The 19,854-nt window shown below is 39.8% G+C and overlaps 1 pseudogene; it reads right to left on the bottom strand.

The window, feature by feature from the left end:
* Positions 1 to 5,012: 5,012 nt before the first annotated feature.
* Positions 5,013 to 19,275, bottom strand: LOC139474124 (uncharacterized; annotated as a pseudogene).
* Between the last annotated feature and the right edge of the window lie 579 nt (positions 19,276 to 19,854).

The raw sequence follows: 19,854 nt of genomic DNA, 5'->3' as shown, positions 1-19,854 counted from the left end.
GTTGGAGCAGGGTGACAACTTGCAGGCAGAGGTACATTTAAGACCATTTCATGTACATGTGCACTCACGTGGTCGACAAGTACGAGAACATCTGCATGACATCAAACCAAGGACCACTTCTGGACTGCCAGATATCCTGTGTCGTTTATTTCCCAAACATGCAGAGGGATCTGGTAAGTCTGGAGAATTTTCAAGGCTCCTCCTCCAAAATGCTGACTGGTAATTGGCACGGAGGGTGTGCTGGAAAAGCGCATCTTTACATGTTGGGAGCTGTCCAGATTCAACATCCCCGCCTCTACCTCGACATATCTGGTAACGCAGCTAATTGACCTTGTTTACCTTTGTGTTGCTGCAATATAGCTGACAGGTAAAGGATTGGATGTTCTTAAACACTTCAGGAGAAAGATGCCACTCAGTGCTGAGTGCTCTTTGTGCTGAGAGCAAGACAGATAGCTAGCACATCTGTGTCATCTGTGACAAGAACCATGTCTGAATGCACAACGGTACTTCCATGTGTAACAAACATAGTTTTGTTACCGAGCTGTTCACGTCGCCTTAGCTCTTTCCAAGTCTGTGCCAGGTGCCAGAAATCTAGTGAGGTTGTTCTTACTCTCGGTACATGCAAGAAGTCGTCTCCAGTTTTTCAGTTTGTGTCCTTCTCTTATCTGCGACAAGATAATGCCTTCAGTTGAACCCCGATTCAGACGCTCAGCTGACTTTATTGACTGTTCCCTGTACACGTCAAACATCACATCAATTCTGTTACATCCCTGACCAGCATGCAACATCTGGGCAAACACTCGATCAGACAGCTCATCAAACATGTGATTTTCGCCGTGGATTTTCTGAATAATGGCCATAGCATCAAGAAGAGCAGCTCTTTGGGTGGGGGTACCATCTGCAAACGACACTTTAGTCTCCAAGTGTTTTGCCAGAGCAGATTTATTTGTCTTTTCATTGTGCCATCACCATTTGCAAGAGACCAGGGTAGTGGACCAAGAGGGTGGCTCAGCACATCACGCATGTCTAACTTTCTGTTCTGGGAAATGAGAACCATATTTGAAAACACTCTTCTGTCAGCTTTTAGGATGATTTCTGTGTTTGTACACTTGCTTGTTTTCTTGTTAATTTCCGTAAATGATTTCAAATTCATCTTCTTCACGGTGCTGTAGAAACCTTCACCCTTCTGTAGCCGTTCTGCTTGGAACGCCTGATACGCTTCCTCTCCCTTTTGCTTTGATGTCAAAAGATCGGCAGAAACTTCAGGGGAGCCACTGCTTCAATGGATATGCAAACAAAATCTGAGTCTTCAGAAAGCGGGTTTGTCCAGTTCTCTAATGTATCAACTAATGATCTGATGTCAGATTCATCTCTACGAATGCGTGGCCTGTCCAGGTCTGAATGGCTAAGGGAAGGTGACTGCACTGAAATTTGTTCACATAGTTGTCTCAATGCAGCTGCTCTGTGTTCAGCAGTGAGATAGTAGCGTGACACGGTCCCTGGCTTGAGATGATTCATTTTCCTCAGTTGGAACAGAGAAACCCTTGTTGCGAAAGTGCTCATACATCCATGGACTTGTCTCCTTTAACCGAGTATCTGAGCAAAGTACACAGGAAGTAACCATGCATAGTTGGTTTTGTTCATTGCAAAGCACCAAGGTATGACATTTCTGGTGCAGTCTCCTTCTCTGTCAGCACGAAGTAGGCCAAGCAGAACATCCACCATGTCAATGTAAGTCATCCAAAAGGCTGAGAGTTGACCTCTTTCATGGCGCAATACATTTAGGTGACTGTCGAACATTTCAGAAATTTTCTTGAATGATTCATCCCTCAATACATCATCACGTGATTCATGACAAATGGTCTGATGAAGCTGGCCTATTTGGATTTTCGCATCACACAGCTTTGCTAGGCTTCCAGGACGATGGATGTCAAGCCATTCCATAAATCCATTCCGTGCTAGCCTCATCAATGCTTCATATACCAGCTTATGCAAACGGACTGCTCGATTATACTGTTTTCCCCCCAGTACCTAACTGATAGATCCTTCAGCAATGACTCCGGATTCTACTGCAAGGTCACGAAGTCCCGCATCACCAAACCTTTTTCCAATTGCTGACATGAAATTGCAAATTGTGTGAAAGTTTCCATCATCAATACAATGCCTTTAAACTTGTCAGGGTTTTTCCACACGATTTCTGTAGCTTTTGAATATATTGCCTGGTCGAAAACAACAGCAATATTCTGATGCTGTAGAGATGATTGTGCAGCAAGAGATTGATGCAGAGCTTCTTGCACAGTTGCCATTTCTGTTGCTGGAGCATTAATTGTGGGCAAGTAACCAACTGTATCAGCAAATACCTCCATGTCATCTCTTATCAGTATGTTATATTCTGTCCAAGAACTTATTGTCTGATTTGATGGATCATGCATTCTGACAAGAATCCAGAGTGAGTGTTGCTGGTGTGCACTTGCTTTTGCGACTTCAAATTCAGTAGAAAGGTCAGCTGGCACAATTGGGGGTGGACCTTCCCTTTTCCCCACAGTGTATATATGAAGTAGTTGACCAGAAGGCTCAATGTGGCATACATGTCAGAGAAGTTGACTGAACTATTATGCCATTGACACAATGTGATGTCCCTGATCCACTTAGTACTTCCTCTTGTCTGTCAATGTTGTCAAAAGCAAGTACTGTTGGAACAGACTGATGGATGCTTGCTGAAAAGTACTTCATCAATGTCTACATGTTCCATCTTGTCAATACACATTGCAGTGTCAGTCTCCTCCAAGGTTGAATATGAACAAGAGTGTCCCAAGCGATTTAAAGTTTTGATCAGCTCAACATTACCTGTCAGAGTTTTTATTACCCATGGAAGAAGAATGTGCTTTGGCGTTATTACTTTGCCAACAGTAACAGCAGCAACAATGTCCAGGGCAATGGACCATGAAAGTCTGCTAATGTGTGTTGAGGGTGTCTCTTTGCCACCAAGTAAGAGAATCAGAAACCTTATGACTCTACTGGGTAAAGAAGAATATGTGGAATTCAATTCTTCAGGATTTGGAGGCCAAGGCTGTTCTTTGATTTCACTCTTTATTTGTCCATGTAAGAACATCGCTGTATCACTGACTAATGTTTCATATTTATCATCTGACTTTGCATTCAGTTTGTCCTACAATGAAACATAATCAGCAACTATAGTTTCAAGCAACAAGTTGTCAGGTCCCACAGGTGAAAAAATGCAAAGATTCTTTAAATTCAGCCTCAAGTTTCCCACAAAGATGATATCGAAAGGACAAGTCATTGCATCAATTTTATTTAAACACAGATGCATTGTATTTATCCATTAACTGACAACAGACAGTAGTTTCAGATGTTATTGGGGAATTATATTTTCCGTCACACAATTTTAGGTCTCATTGTGAATAATTAAACTTCAAATGAAAGAAAATTTTGGTCTTTTTTTCTTGCAGGGTTTTAAATAGATAATGTTTATTTTAACTATGGTAAAATCTGCAAAATTTATTTGTTTTTTTTGTATTAAACTGAAATGCAGAGATTTCATTAAACATGAGGTTAGCACTCGGAAATTTGTGTGTAAATTTGGAGAACACTTTGAGCAAGGAAAACAGGCTTTGCAGTGCAAGAAAACAATATAATTTCTGTGATCACTTATTATTACAAATACAACAAATAGCTGTTATCAATCACAAACATTTAATGCTATGTAAAGTCATAACACTGAAGTAAACAATTCTTAATGTCTTTGCATTATGAAAAATTAAAAAAATTAAGATTTTTTTTATATAATTTGATAACAGAGAAACATTTATTGCACAAAACCATACAAATTGTATCTCAAAATGTGTGGAATTTAGTGCCTGACACATATCATAACTCAAACGTTGCCTAGGAATTGTAAATTCTGTTTTTCATGCTTATTTCTGAAATTTGGAGCAAATTGGAAAAAAATGGCGGCCATCTTGAAAATGGCGGCCAAAATGACATCTAGCTGGACATGTGAGATGTCCATCATGTGATTTCATGAAGTGTGGACATCAGGCTATCTGAAAACCACAATGGAAATTTGTCCCTCCATTTGGTAGTCAAACATAAAAATCAGGGGTCTGGCTCATGGACTAAAATCTCTTCAAACTTTTCGCAAATTTGCTTTTGTCTATCTCTACAATTTTCCCTTCTCCACCGATCACTTCACTGTCCTCGTCTGCCACGCACACACATATCTCCCGACAGTAATTATACCAATCAACGTTTGTTTTGAATTTTGTATTTATTTCTCTTCTGGCAAAATCCTTGGGTATCTTGTACACCCGAAAGTCGCTGTGATACTTTAAGATAATACTAATACTTTATAGTAAATCGGAGATATGGTCTTTTTTAATATTTCGAGTTTTACACATGTGATAAGTCTATCTGTTTTCTGGACCAAGATTAATTTTTGTGTTTATATACATTAATCGGTGCCTACATAAATCAGGTGGCTGCCTGCCGTGCACCCCAAACATGCCATCTACCCGTGAAGATCGGGGGTAGAATAGGTCTTCAGAAACCCATGCCTGTCGTAAAAGGTGACTAACGGGATTGGGTTGATGCATGTCATCGATGCTCATGATATTAATCACTGGATTGTCTGTTTGATTATTTACAGACCGCCGTTATATACAGCCTCAGATTGCCAGCTCCAGACCGCCGTCATATACAGCCTCAGATTGCCAGCTCCTTCTACACAAGACCTGACCCAAGAAGGTGGGATATCCTGCCAGGGACCTCTCAATGACGGCCTCAAAGTTCTACAAGCTGTCGTCAATAACTGTTTCTCTGAATGATTGTATGATTAAGATAAACGACTTTTGTAACCGATGATAAAGGACAACAGAAGATAAATTTACAGTCTAAATTTTTATATTTTGGGAAAATTTATCGTGAAGTAAATGAACTGAATAATTGGGGGACACATTCAGTTGGCCAGAGTGGCCAGCTTCCATTGGAATGATTTAGGCCAGTTTCTGTTCTTCAAAGTGGAGTCTCTTTTTTCCAATCTCAAGAAGCTCCTTTAGGACCTTCCGTTTCTGTCTCTCAAGGTTAACAATGGTATCCTTGTCTGAAAGAAAGTTTTATTTTAAATAACACAAGTCTCACAGCAACGCTTAGGTCTCATCCATCTGTATACAAACTTTATCAAAACAAATATCAGGGTTACTTGAGAAGATCCGGGGTAGAATAGGTCTTCAGCAACCCATGCTTGCAGTAAAAGGCGACTATGCTTGTCGTTAGAGACGACAAATGGGATCGGGTGGTCAGACTCGCTAACTTGGTTGGTTGGTTTGTTGTTAACGCCGCACTTTGCAATATTCCAGCTATATATATGACGGCGGTCTGTAAATAATCGAGTCTGGACCAGACTGGATTTACATCATTACCCTCGATGTATCAACCAAGTCAGCGAGCCTGACCACCCGGTTGTGTACAAAAAAGTGATTGTGCACTTGGGTCACTTTTTTCAAGGAGTTGGCGAAGTGAATTGACGGGACATTTGTCATCACTTGTAGCATACATCCGCTTGTCGCACGCCGCTTCATCGCTACACAGACCACCTTGGATAATTTTGTTTTGTTTCATGCGACAGTGTTACATACTGAACATTGTGATCATCTCTGTCAAAATGAAAGGATGTGGGAGTAAGCTGCTGCTGAAACTCAAGACCACGACTGACGAAATGGATGGCTAAGCTGTACCATACTCGGTACCGGAGGATGACAGGATTGAACGCAGAATGGAGATAAGTACTAATGTTCATAAGGTCACCAGTGTCAATAATATCTTTGTGCTGTGTTACGCGTGATATATAGCACGTTGCACATTGTATTTCAACTCTGCATCGAGCATGTCATTTGCCGATTTGAATTGTTTATCACGAACAATATCAATATCCATCCCAATGTCATTCAAGTGTCTTTTTAAGGCAGACCGAACATTTTTCATGGTGTTTTTATGATATTCTGCAGCCTGGGCCTGCTGCATCTTGTTGGCCCTCTAATCTTGATGTTTAGGCTGGGTCTCGGCGTAGAATTTACGTAGTTTACCATCGAGATCTTTGGGGCTTATCGATGAAAGGTCTACAGTTGCCCCACCAGTTTCGGTCTCCCAATCTTAAAAAGATATAACAGTTCCCAACTTCTTGGAGTGGCATTTAGAAGTTGGTGTGATGAAGTAAGACGAGTTCTATGGATGAACAACTTCTTTTTTACAATTGGTGCGACGTTTCGGTGTAGATTCTAACACCTGCGATAAAGGTGTTAGGATCTACACCGAAACGTTGCACCAATTGTAATAAAGAAGTTGTTCATCCATAGAACTCGTCTTAGTTCCCAACTTGATTTCAATGTTGATTTGGCCGAGATACAGGTATATGATCACAAAAGAAAAACTCCTATCACATATCATGAGGGGGGACGTGCATTTCTAGACAACGAAATATGGCTCCCGTTTTTTTTTATATAGATTGTAGGCAATATCACCATGAGGTTATATTTATTTCGTTTATTTGGGTAACATAGGACTTACCTTGAAACATTTTTACACCCCATTTTGTATTTCTCTTTGTTGACGTGGATTGCCTGCTTTCGTCAAGTTGTAGCAAGTCTTGATCTGATAATTTCTTGAATCTTGACGGTGCTAGCATTAGACCTTTGTCGTCTTGTAAAGCCATTTCCATATCTTGAGTTGCAGTTTTGGGAGTAGTTGAAGCCGTAATCTCAATCAAATTTTCTATTTCTTCCAGATTAAAATCATCCAGAAAATCTAAGTCATCGAATCCGGGACCAAATATAGCATTGTCTCCAGATTGATACCCAAATACACTCTTTGAATCTCCTACATAAAAATTTCCGTAGTTCAAGTCGGCCATATTGTTGCTTTGTACTCAAGACGACGCAGACGATTGTTTCTGGACTGCGCGTGATAAATACGGTAACTACGGAAACAAGACAAGATATACATACCTGTAAACTCTTTATTTATTAACTTTGAATCATGTGATTTGTGTTTTGTTGTTGATTTGTTTGATACCCTAAAATAACACTAAAATGTTACTAGGCCTGATAACTTCAAGAAGATACAGGTGCGCAGAAAGGGAATTCCCTCCACTGTACGCTGCGATTCCCCAACATTCCGTAATGATAAAAGTAGTCCGCTTCGGTAGGCGTGGCTTATTTTTTTACATTCATTGGGAAATGAATGCAATAACACGTGACCAATTCAGCTAATCAGAATGCAGGAATTTCAATGAACACAGCAAAAATTTAATTATTATTAAATTAACACCTCTTTCTCCATATATGATACACAAACACATACAGAGATTGGAGTGTCTGGCATACAATTAAAATCCATGAACTATATTTTAAGACCTGTGATATTATATACATGATTTAATGGTATCTTGTTGGAGGTATACCCGCAATAAACTATCACAGTTGCAAATCTCTCCCCACCCAGAACCCTTAACATTTATATGAAATTTATTGTGCAGTATTTCCAGTCTGTATGTTGTAATAACCTTGAGAAACATCATCTGCTGACTTCACACTCTCTGAGTACATGTATGTATGTGGTACAAAAGCCCCATCACATGGCAAATCTTGGCAGGGCTTGGCGGATCTCTGGGGTCACTGGAGTTGCTGGTGTAGTGTCTGTAAGTAATAAGATACATATGCTTCCAATTTACTAATTTCTCTTCATGATAAAAAGGCAAAATCTACCAATCTTATGGTTACTAATGGAACGATTAATCAAATGTCAAAATCAATTTAAGTATATATTTCATCTTTTATCATACATGACACAATTACCTTTACTATATCTCGCTGACTGGGTTGATGCATGCCAATGATCCTAGTTGCGCGGATCGATGCTCATGATGTCAATCACTAGATTGACTCGATTATTGAGACCGCCGTCATATAGCTGAAATATTGTTGGATTTGCTCAAATAAATCGCATTGCGTAAGTTCTTTCATGAATGCATATGAATATTCATAGAATGTTTCCTTACTCACTTAATCAAACAGATCCGATAAAGCGTTGAATTCGGATTCACCAGATTGATGGAAAAGATCCGTCGATCCATCCATTTCATTTTCTTTATCACAATCAGGTGCACGCACTGGACGGTAGACACGGCTGATGAACTTAAGAAACTGAATAAAAGGAACTTAAATATTTTTTTCTGATAATGTACTCAACCAAATAACTATCATACAGTCCTTTATTCGTGCCATACCTTGGCAAAGATGCCTTCACCGCTCTCCAAGTTGATTTTATTTTATTTGTACATGCCCCTGTTTCTGAATTTACAAATTCTACACTGTGGTTAAGTTTTTTATGTATGTACTACATCCCCTCCAAAGATTCTAAGCAGTCATAAGCCTTGCAACAGTCCGAATGTATTATTGATCCCTTTTTAATCCATCTATTAATAATTGGGATCAATGTTTCGCAATTCCGTTTCTCAACAGCAGTGATGAAAATCTTGCTAGAACTTTTTTCAATCCCACCAAACACCATCAACTCTCCTCCCCCTGTGATACTTTCTTTTCCCAAATTTTTATTCCTCAATTTCTACTTCTACCCCAGGTCCCTCAATAGCCTCATCCTACCAACATTTCCAAACAAAACGGGCCTGCAAAAGTTCTACCTATCGACCGAAGTGTGATCAGAACCAAGTTTCAACTGAACTTTAACAAAATCTTCTCCAGACCTGTAAACCCAATAAAAGGTAATTTTCAAAATGTCAGGAATGGACAAATTAGAATTATAAAACCAGAAGAAAGCTTCACTGAAATCTTATGATGACACCTCTTGTTACTACACCGCCACACACATCCCTCACTCCTACTGCTGTTACTCCTCCTGCTTATCACACCATTCTCACTTACAGCAAGGCCCTCCAAACTGTCCTATCACGCCTACATCCCCTAACCGGTCCAAAAGTCTCTCCTTAGCCCTGCACAATTAATACAAATCATCATACACAATCCTACTGTCAGATATTCTTGAAAAGTAATTGAGCAAAGTGACAAAATATATACCAGCCGTGCAAAGTACTACGAGCGTAGTGGCGTTCGAAGTTACGAGTCCATATAAGGAAAGTCACATGATCAGTTACGTGACGTCTTACGTCATTTATGTCCCGCCCACAAAGAACACGAAGTCGACACCTCGAGAATACGGGTTTACTTTCTATCGAAAACTCTCGGACCTCTTAGGGGGTCTTTTAGGGTCCTTTTTGCTCAAAAATGCCTCCTAACGGATTTTCGTGCGCGCTTATGTATAAGCAAAGCTGCCGATGGCAGCGGTTTCCTTACGGAAACACCCGAAGTGGGTACCCAAATACTGCAGTTGACCCCAGCTTTTACTCCTTGGGCGTTTTACTGTCGATGACTGACTCGAATCCATGATCGGGTGATAATAATACCACTGGCGTCGTCTGCTGACAGAGTGAAGGGATTCCCCTGTAAAGTAATGACGTCATTGGGAAAATCCCCCTATATTCCCACCTCCATCACTGGAGAGCGACGATCTTAATAACAACCAAACCAACCATCTTGCATACAACCTCTTGCTGTTAGTTGCTAACGTGTGATCTTTGGTATACTCGCTGTACAGCTGATATACTACCAGCATCTCTGTATTCTACAGTTGAAAACAACCTATGCAAGAAGGAAAATATGCTATTACAAAATACAGAAACACATGTGAAACCAATTTATATAAATTTCAGTTTGTACTTGAAGTAAAGGAACATCTATAATAATGAATAATAAATAAAAAGAACAAATAAAATCCTAGATTGTAGGTTACTAGTTGTATCCTGTTATTGTCTCTTCCTTGACACAAAATCAAATTGGACTCTATTAGCTGCCTGGTGATGTCTTTCAAACGGTGTTTCTTTCACAAGGTGGCCTATTGTAAATTATGAAGGCAATATTGTTATTTATTCTTAACCAGTTGACTTAAAGATATTTGATAGCAACCAATTTCCATCTTTCTCATTTCATGTATACTCAATTTAATACCATAATGGAGATTTGAGCATGTTTAATGAATAGAATTATTACCTTACACTTATACCATATTTATTTATTGTTTGTTTGTTGTTTTATGCCGCACTCAGCTATATTCCAGCGGCCTGTAAATAATCGAGTCTCGACTATACAAACCAGCGATTGATATCATGAGCATCGATCCATGGATTTTGGATAGGATGACATGCATCAACCAAGTCAGCCAGTCTGACCACCCGATCCCGTTAGCCGCCTCTTACGGCAAGAATGGGTTGCTGAAGACCCATGCTACCCCGGATTTTCACGGGTTAAAATAGAGTCCTATCCTTTTTGTATGATTCCATACTAGTTTTATATCTTTTGCTGTGATAAATCTAGTTATTTTACTGTCCTTCGTTGGCTGGTTTGTTATATTAGTTTAATAGTATTTATTATATTTAACCCCTGATAGTCACGATATGGCTAAAAATGTTGACGACGTGACTTAAGATTTTAACTCACTCACTCAGCGAGAGAGACGAGCTGCTTTCCACGCCTCATATTTATACCCGTAACATACCCAAGCTAATTACCTCCCACAGCCATTGCATACCGCTAAGGAGAAAGCAATTTCTCTTATTCATAATGCACTCAACCGAGAGAAACATCATTACTTCCCTCCATACCCGTGAAGGTCCGGGATAGAATGGTCTTCAGCAACCCATGCTTGCCGTAAAAGGCGACTATGCTTGTGGTAAAAAGGCGACTAACGGGATCGGGTGGTCAGGCTCGCTGACTTGGTTGATGCAGGTCATCGATCCCAATTGCGTGGATCGATGCTCATGATGTCAATCACTGGATTGTCTGGTCCAGACTCGATTATTTACAGACCGCCGTCATATAGCTTTGCTATTGCTGAGTGCGGCGTTAAACAACAAACAAACAAACAAAACAAAACCATCCATACTATGCAATGCTACATACCCAGACATACATACATACAACATAACACCAATCGTTACAATGTCCCGGTCGCAGTGTCGACACGGGCAGAGACTCAAAGAAAGTCTAAAGCCCTAGAGACAGGGAAACAGACAGTCGTCTCTGAAGATGATCTTTTATGTAACCGGCCTTGGCATTTTCACTTCTCCAGCGTCCGTGTCTTTTAAATATTCGATCTGGTACGCCTTTGTTTGCCGCTGCTGACGCCCCACCGCTACGCCAGCTATGAAGCCTATAACTTGATGTTGCACACAAATGGCGTAAAAGCGTCTATAAACAATTCTCTCAGGCGAGTGTAAGACAAAGGGGAGTCACATTTCCTAAGCTTATAACCATTCTTCGTCTTAGTAATGCTTCTAAAAATATATTCATCAGAATGAGTCAATATTTCGGATAAAGTAAAGTATTTTTCCAAACTTGTAACTGGACATAATTTTGGATTTGTCCTACCATTGACAATCCATGGACCGTCTCTGTATATGTCCGTTTTTGATTGTTCAATAAATAACATTATATGACTCTCACTAAAGACAATGTAAGATCGTCTAAAGTGTAATAGCTCTTCTGATCTCAGGAATCCTGAATATGCTACAAGGCACATACACATAATCCTTGAATTACAAAGTTACATCAGCTAATTTCTCTAATAATTTTACGGTAATCGGCTCCTTTTTAATTAACACATTTGGCCAGTCTTCTTTTTGCCGCTTCTAAAACATTTTTGACTAAACCATTCTCAGTCGGGCTTTGCAATCCTACTATCAAATGAGCATGGCGAATACTATAAAACGCAGTTAGCACAGGAGCAAACGATTCACTCTGCTGAACAACAGACAGCAACTATAATGCGCAGTGTAAAGGTGAAATCGGTGACCTCGTAGCCATTAAACAAGAATGAGCCCACCGTTCCCACGCATCAAGGCCATATTTGTATTTCCTAGCAGTGGTATCCGCTCTACAATTCGTCAGCAGATCAGGCAAACCCGCTGCCAACCCCCTCACACCAGGAGGTAACGCCTTTAACTCCTCTCCGTAAGCGCAACTTATCACATCTGTAAACAGAAAATGCACATTCAACATATGCTGAAATCAACATGCAGAGCTAGCATATCAACAGCAAATCTTGTTGTCCAAACAATCCGGAATATTGCTGAGTGCGGCGTTAAACAACAAACCAACCAATCAACCAACCACACCCTTCCAGCTGACTGTGAAACAATCCACAGCCGCACATCACGGGTTATAATACCTGGAATTAAAACATGGCAAATTAGCATTGTACCAAGATGCAAATCAACATCGCGAGGACCCCATCTTGCATCTATATGCTTAAATATGTGATTCGAAGTGGACCAATCATTGTAGTCAACAATTTTACTCAACATATCTTCGGTCTCATTCTCTGAACGTGGGATCCACTGCATATTCAGATTAACATTTTGACTTGAAAACAACTTAAAAAGGTCCATAACTATTCTTTGTAATTGCGGTTTCATACTACCACTATGGTAACCACATTTGGATTGTCTGTACACCACAATATTCTACGATGTCTCTGTTGTGAAATACAACTTTGCAGAACAAAAAAACGGCCTTGAGTTCGCTCCATGTAGAACTATTTTAGCCTCCTCTTCTGACCACTGACCATGGGAATAAGCAGCATCCATTTCAACACAATACCCTCCATATCCGGCATCACTGTCGTCAACGTACACAACTCGACTCACAACTGAACTCTTGATCAGTGCTGTTCTCGACAAACGAGCAATGTTTTCTTTCCAATACTGTAACTGTTCAATGCTCTGTAACGACAATTTAACGTTGCTTTTCCACGATGAAGCTATCAATACTGAGAAACTTAGTCATTAATTGTACAACATTTCCCATAACTAGTTTCATTGCTATGATTTGTCCGATAATCGCAGCAACACGTCGCACTGGTTGATAAGAGCGCCTATTCACTAAAATAAATGTAATCGTTTCAATCGCCTTGTCTAACTTTCTCTGAGGAACAGATAAACACAGAGTGTTTGTATCTGTGTGAAGACCTAGCCACTCAATAGACTGCGAATGTGAACATAGTGATTTTTCGAATTTGGGTACAAATCCAGACTTGATCAAGTCTTCTTTTATAGCCTCGCCTGACGAACGTGTAATAAGTACCGATTGAGCTGATAAAAGACCGTCATCTAAAAAGGTGACCACTTTCTTCCCTTCAGAACGGCATTTCTTGACTAACTAGGGTGTAACATTAGAAAACACATAAGTGCGGAAGTTAAGGTAAGACATATTGCATAACACCCGAAGCATTTTTCCATGAAAAACCTAGGAATTCAGTATGGCCTTCAAACATGTCTATATGATGATATGCTGAATGCATATCAAATTTTATCAACCAATTGTTGACATTAATATATTCAAGAGCAGTTTTCCAATCTTCATTTGTGATTGACTTTTTGCTAACGTAATTGTTAACGCTGGACAGGTCTAAAATGAAACGCTATTTCCCCGACGACTGTATACACACCGAAAGAGGGTTAACGATGTACGGTGGAGACTCACATTCAATAATTAATTGTTTCTTATGCAATTCTAAAATAGCTTGGTAAACAAACTCTGCATGTCTCAACGCCGACCTGTTATTTCGTAACTCCATCTTTGGAGGCCTGGAAATAAAAGGAATTTTATATCCATTGTCTGTAATATCAATTATGTATTGAGACGCACCAATATTGTACCAGAATTGAATGCAAGACTTTAACCGACCCTTCACTATGATTTCTGCTAATCCCTGTTCATATTCATAATAATCATTAGTAAGGGCAATATCATAATCATCGGGCATATTGTTTTCCGAACTACACTTAACTGACAAGTCTGTATCCTGCCTAAGAGGCACTGGATGCTGTGGCGTTGACACCCGTCGTAGCCCTGGTTATACTTCCTATACGGTAGGTTGGTTGGTTGTTTGGTTGGCTGTTATTTTACGCCGCAATCAGCAATATTCCAGCTATATGACGGCGGTCTGTAAATAATCGAATCTAGACAAGACGATCCAGTGATTGATATCATGAGCATCGAACCACGCGATTGGGATCGATTACCTGCATCAACCAAGTCAGCGAGCCCCCGATCCCGTTAGTCGACTCTTACGATAACCATAGTCGCCTTTTACGGCAAGCATGGTTTGCTGAAGACCAATTCTACCCAGGATCTTCACGGTAGGGTAGGTACATTCCCGGATGTAGTGCGTGAACTCGCCGCAAAAATGGCACGCTCCTTGTTGTGAAACCTTTGACCCGAAAGGGCTGCATGAAAGGAACGCTATGCACAGGAGTAGTAGCAGGTAGAGCATACTGTACGTGCGGCGCTGAGATCGACCTGTGAGAAGCACGAGATCCATAAGGGTTCTTGCGATTTTGTTTCAATGTTAGTTTTTTGACAGACTTTTATTCCGCTTTCACAATTTTCTTGTCATCATCCGAATCTGAATCATTTGAAACATAATGTTTAACGGTCTCCCAACCGCCTTCCGACGAATCTGCAATTTATCAGCTTATTTCATTTCTTTATTTTCCCGATAGCTTCTCCCACACACCTTGACATATCATCATAATTACCATTCTGAATGGTTTGTCTGGTATTAAGAAAATCTTCTAAAACTTCCCAATTAACATTAAATTGAATTCGATTTCCTTCCCTTGACCAATAATATTCTGTTTCAGTCTTAAACTTTTTCCAACCTTTGGCTTGCTGAATAAATTCTTCTCTTCGGTGAGAATTATTTCCCCTCACAGCACTCTCAATATCTCTTTGATTAGTGTCCATTTTTTCCAAATGGCGTCAAGGTTTCCCGCTGTAGATGGATCGTCTTGAGACATAATAGAACTTGACACTTATATTCTGTGTTACTGCCGTGCTGACTAGCGAGAGGGACGAGCTGCTTTCCACGCCCCTTATTTATACATGTAACATACCAAAGCTAATTACCACCCTTAGCCATTTAGCAGTTTCTCTCTTATTCATAATGCACACAACCTAAAGAAACATCATTTCTCAACAGACCACTAGGAAACAATTCAGAATGCACTATTCTGTATGGGACCAATTTTGATGTGGATTTCCAAAATCAAATGGAACTCTATCAGCTGCCTGGTGATGTTCACAAGTACAAAGAATAGGACTATGGAGAAACACTTTTGCTGCAAAGATAAATAACATTGGTGAAGTAGCCTATTTCTATCTAGAGTGATTGATCTACACCAACATTGAACTTGCCTGTGACATAAGCTGACCATTTTCGTCCAGTACCATATTAATGCATGTAGTTTTACTAACTTTCAGAAAATATTTTCACATTTGTCTGAACATTTTCAGCAGTTTTACAGTATGTTGTTTCCCAGATTTCTGACCAACAGCACGATATTGGTGTAACCATTGCATCAAAACTCTTGAAAAGATCAGTACAATTAATATAACCTGCTCTCTTTTGACACCTGCATTTTGCAGGGCTTTATTTGCTTGCAATGCGATGTGGGACTGGTTTAGTCCAAACTAGTCTGGGTGTAAAAGCTAAACCAAAATATCCATAAAATCACACCCCCTCAAGCTTCTGGCCATGCAGATACCTATTCTCAGTGTCGCAGTGGGCCGCTGTTATGAAAGACCATAACCTTTTTCACATTTACTCTCATACTAGTTAATTCACAAACTTTAAAAACAACACTATCTTTTTTGTAACTTTAATGTAGTATCGGCAACTGCAGAAACATCGGCAAACATGATAGCAAATTGATTTTTTGCATCAGGATATAGGTAGGTAGGTAGGTAGGACTCTGGATTCTCAGATCTCTGACAGATTCCATAAATGGTGCAGATATTGGCGCTTACTCAGATCTTTGGCAGATTATCATATAATACGTATCAATAATTGGCAATTTCTACAGCGCTAACGTCGTATAGATTCGTATATATAGCGGTAGACTTCGATGATCAACGGCCCTCAACGTGGTGATCTCGGGATTATTTTGATCATTTCATCTTTGGAACAGCATCGTCGGTGCAGGGATTGCATATCGGTACTTTTCTTATAAAAAAACGTTCCCCGACGTTTTGTCATAGAAAAAGATTTCTAACAGCTTCAGCACCATACTCTGATTCCAATGAGAATCTGCCACGGATAAGAACTGCTCAAAACTGCTGCATGAATTCTCAGTGGGCTAGCACCTTAAATCGGGCATTAGACCGGGCTAGTACACGCAGCCACACACAGGACCATGTGACTAATAATAATAACAAACAAACCCGCAGATAAGGCCTCCCCAAATGTTTTTTTGCGAGTTTGTTGATTATCGTTTATAGGCATATGGTCCTGTGCGGCCACACACACACACACACACACACACACACACACACACACACATGGATGCACCTCGCTATATAAGTGCAATAATTTTGAATGTAACTCAAGCAAAATTTCACCTCACTGACAATTGAAGTACAGGAAAAGGTATTTCTTTCAGTGGAGGCCCACAGGATATATATTGTTGCCATAGTACGGTATAAAGAAATGAGTCGTAGAGCAATCTACAAGAATGACAAATGACTAAAATATTTAAAATTGAAGACAAGCACCATATAATAAAACGCTTGCAAATTGTAATGATTATGTTATGAGAAATAGACTCAATTACTTACAGACCGCCGTCATATAGCTGGAATATTGCTGAGTGCGGCGTTAAACAACAAACAAACCAAACAAACAAACACAAGATATAGAGGGGCACGGGTGGCCCGGTCGTCTAAGGCGCCGCGATTTGCTGTGCAGAGTTGCATCCCTTGTGCGCGCCAGAAACCTATGATTGTGGGTTCGAATCCCGGTTCGCCATAATTATGTTTCAAGGTTTGTCAGCACCATACCCGTGCTTGAAGGTTTCACCGAAGTGGTAAACCTGCATCACTTTGGGCTTTCCTCCCACATTAAGCTGACACGCCGTGATATAACTGGAATATTGTTAAAAGCGGCGTTAAACCCAACTCACTCACTCACAAACGCATGTTGTTAAAAATCAGTGTAGTTGGATACAGTACATAGTTCTAGATGGGAACCCTACACAAACAAGCAAAAAGTATCATATTTAACTGAAGCATGATGAGGAAATGTAAACTGTTCCCTAATAAGCAGTAATTATATATGCGACAATGCAACGCTTTTACAGAACGAATCAAGTTTAATTTAATATCATTAATTTAATTTAATTGTATATGTACATAGGAGATAAATATTTCGTTTTGTAAGATTTGCGTGATGTTATGCTGAATGGATGTACGGAAATTTCATTTGAACACGACGCCGTAAGGCGGAGTGTTCAAATGAAAAATTTCCGTACATCCATTCAGCATAACATCACGCAAATCTTACAAAACGAAATATTTATCGACATTGTAACATGAACGTTAATTAAAATCGATATTTAGGAGGAACTAATTTACTGAGCGCATGACACAACAAAACTGTCGTTAGTAATACGTCTCCTCGTGCTCACCTTCGAAAAGATGCATGATATGGGGTGCCGCGAAACCGATCAATGGTTTCGAGGTACTCCAATAATGATGGTCCATTTTACGAAAGGGGTGGTCACATGTTCAAGCCCATTTCTCAGAAAATAAACAAACAACAGGAAATATCACAAATTCAATTCTTTATCACAGTTCCTCATCTTACTTGTAATTTGTAGTTATGCGTATCTATGAAATACAAATAATCAAAATTACAAAAGACGTACATACTGTTTGGCCCCTGTACAAGATAGTGTCAACTCGCCTGAAACTGAGGTGGTGACAAGAGACGTCAAAAATGTGCGAAATTTCAGACATGCAGCTTAGCTGAGATGGAAAAAGTTGTTTACTGTTACAGTGGAATAACATATGTGAGAGAGACCGTGGGAATTAGCAGAAGAATTAACCTGGAAATTATTCACGGGAGCAGTGGACAGTGGCAGGATATTTGTATCTTGGACAGGTACCAAATTACGTTCGTTAGCGAGCTGCTGCTGTCCCTGAAAAATGTTCGAAGTATGTCGTTTTTGAGCCGAGCTCGAGTCAATGGAATACGACTTCAACGATTCATCGGTTTTGTGGCCGGATACCTGCGTTTGACAGCAAAGTGACGGCAGTTTGCAGTGTGAAATTCCCGGTCTTGGATAATGTTTATGCTGCGCTCAAATGGCGGTCCCCTGATATGCCTGTGTATGGCAGCACGCAACCCAACAAAACTCGATTTTGAGTAAAGGTCTCCCTCAGCATGTCTGACTTCGCCATAAAAGAACCTCAGTCTCTCATTCAGTTGAAAAGCAGGAAGCTCTTCGAACGTGGGTTCAAAACCTCGGAAACCAAGCCATTCTGGAAGTGAAAAGATTGCCTTGTTCAGGGTACAAATGTGACGGTAAGTGGGAGTAATTCGTTATTATTACGGTGTCGTGTTTAAATGAAATTTCCGTATATCCATTTAGTATAACATATCTCAAATCTTACAAAACGAAATATTTAATTTATGTTAAGATTTTGGTCAATCTCGTTATATTATTGCCAATTTTTGCGATGACACATTGGTCACGCTTTACATTGCTATCATGGCAATGGTATAAGGGAGGTAACTCTCGCTGATGTTCATCGAATCTGCGTAGGAAATTTTGGTATGTGTTTATGTATTCTTTTATGATTCAATGGCTTACGTCGAAATATTTTAACTGCCTGTAGATTTGGAGAGGTTCCCATCCACGATGTCCTGTACTGCTTTTTCATCAAGGGACGCGAAGCGGTCACTGGACGCTTGAACTTTGGGCTCTACGGAAACGCTGGCTGTATTTCCTAGTTCAGGGGCCATCTCAGAACGGTTTTCAGCTTCAACAGCTGTTGTGGGTTATAATAAGAACAAAATTAGGTGGGTGTATGAAAGTCATAACTATTATAGAGTTGCAATAAATGTTTTTACTATGTTAGAAATTGATTTTGTTTTGTTTTTTCCTTTGGCCAAGCCCAAGAAAATTACATTAATTATGATTATTCTTATTTTGTAATTAATGGAAAAAGGTAAATTTCATTTACCTTCAAATTCTTGAATTATCTCAAATGTCTCGTCGTCCCATTCACTCAATATTTCATCGAAATCTCCGATGTGGAAGTCAGGGTAAATTTCCCTCTGTTCCTCCATGTTGATGATTTCAAAAATAGTTCCATTAATTAATGTATACATACACGGTGATGAGACCCCAAAAATTCAGCGATGTTATGCTCATTCGACAACACTTTTTAACCAATCAGATCAGGGAACATACCTACTTTTATGTTACAATCTTCAATATGATATGAGTGAATTGATTTGATTAGCTGAAAGTCAACGTACTGTATCAGTATCCTATGAATACAAACTTAATTAAACCAAAGCTGACCTTGGTTTGAATGTAAACATTTTTTCCGTGTTATTTGCATGATTATTATCTGCACAAATCAGACTTAAATATACTCCTTCAAAAAGAAACGCATAACCAGAATTATTGCAGTCTCTTTGTAAGAGACGACATTCTGCAAACAGGACATCAATGGGTACGTGTCTAATGTGAAGAAAATACCCGGAAAATGACAACTGAGTATTCTTCATCTCGTGTATCTACCACTAATGTCTGGCATCGCATGCCCATGAGTGTTGATCACAGGTTCGGCCTTCAGTGCATGTGCACCTGTTGCAGTGTCCATGGTTAAGGGTGATCTCTATGGGAGGGCATTGTACGTA

Source organism: Haliotis cracherodii, unplaced genomic scaffold (assembly GCF_022045235.1).
Source record: "Haliotis cracherodii isolate W230 unplaced genomic scaffold, xgHalCrac1.p SCAF_3, whole genome shotgun sequence".
In the NCBI taxonomy this organism is placed as follows: Eukaryota; Metazoa; Mollusca; class Gastropoda; order Lepetellida; family Haliotidae; genus Haliotis; species Haliotis cracherodii.
This window is presented reverse-complemented; position numbering and strand designations above follow the sequence as displayed.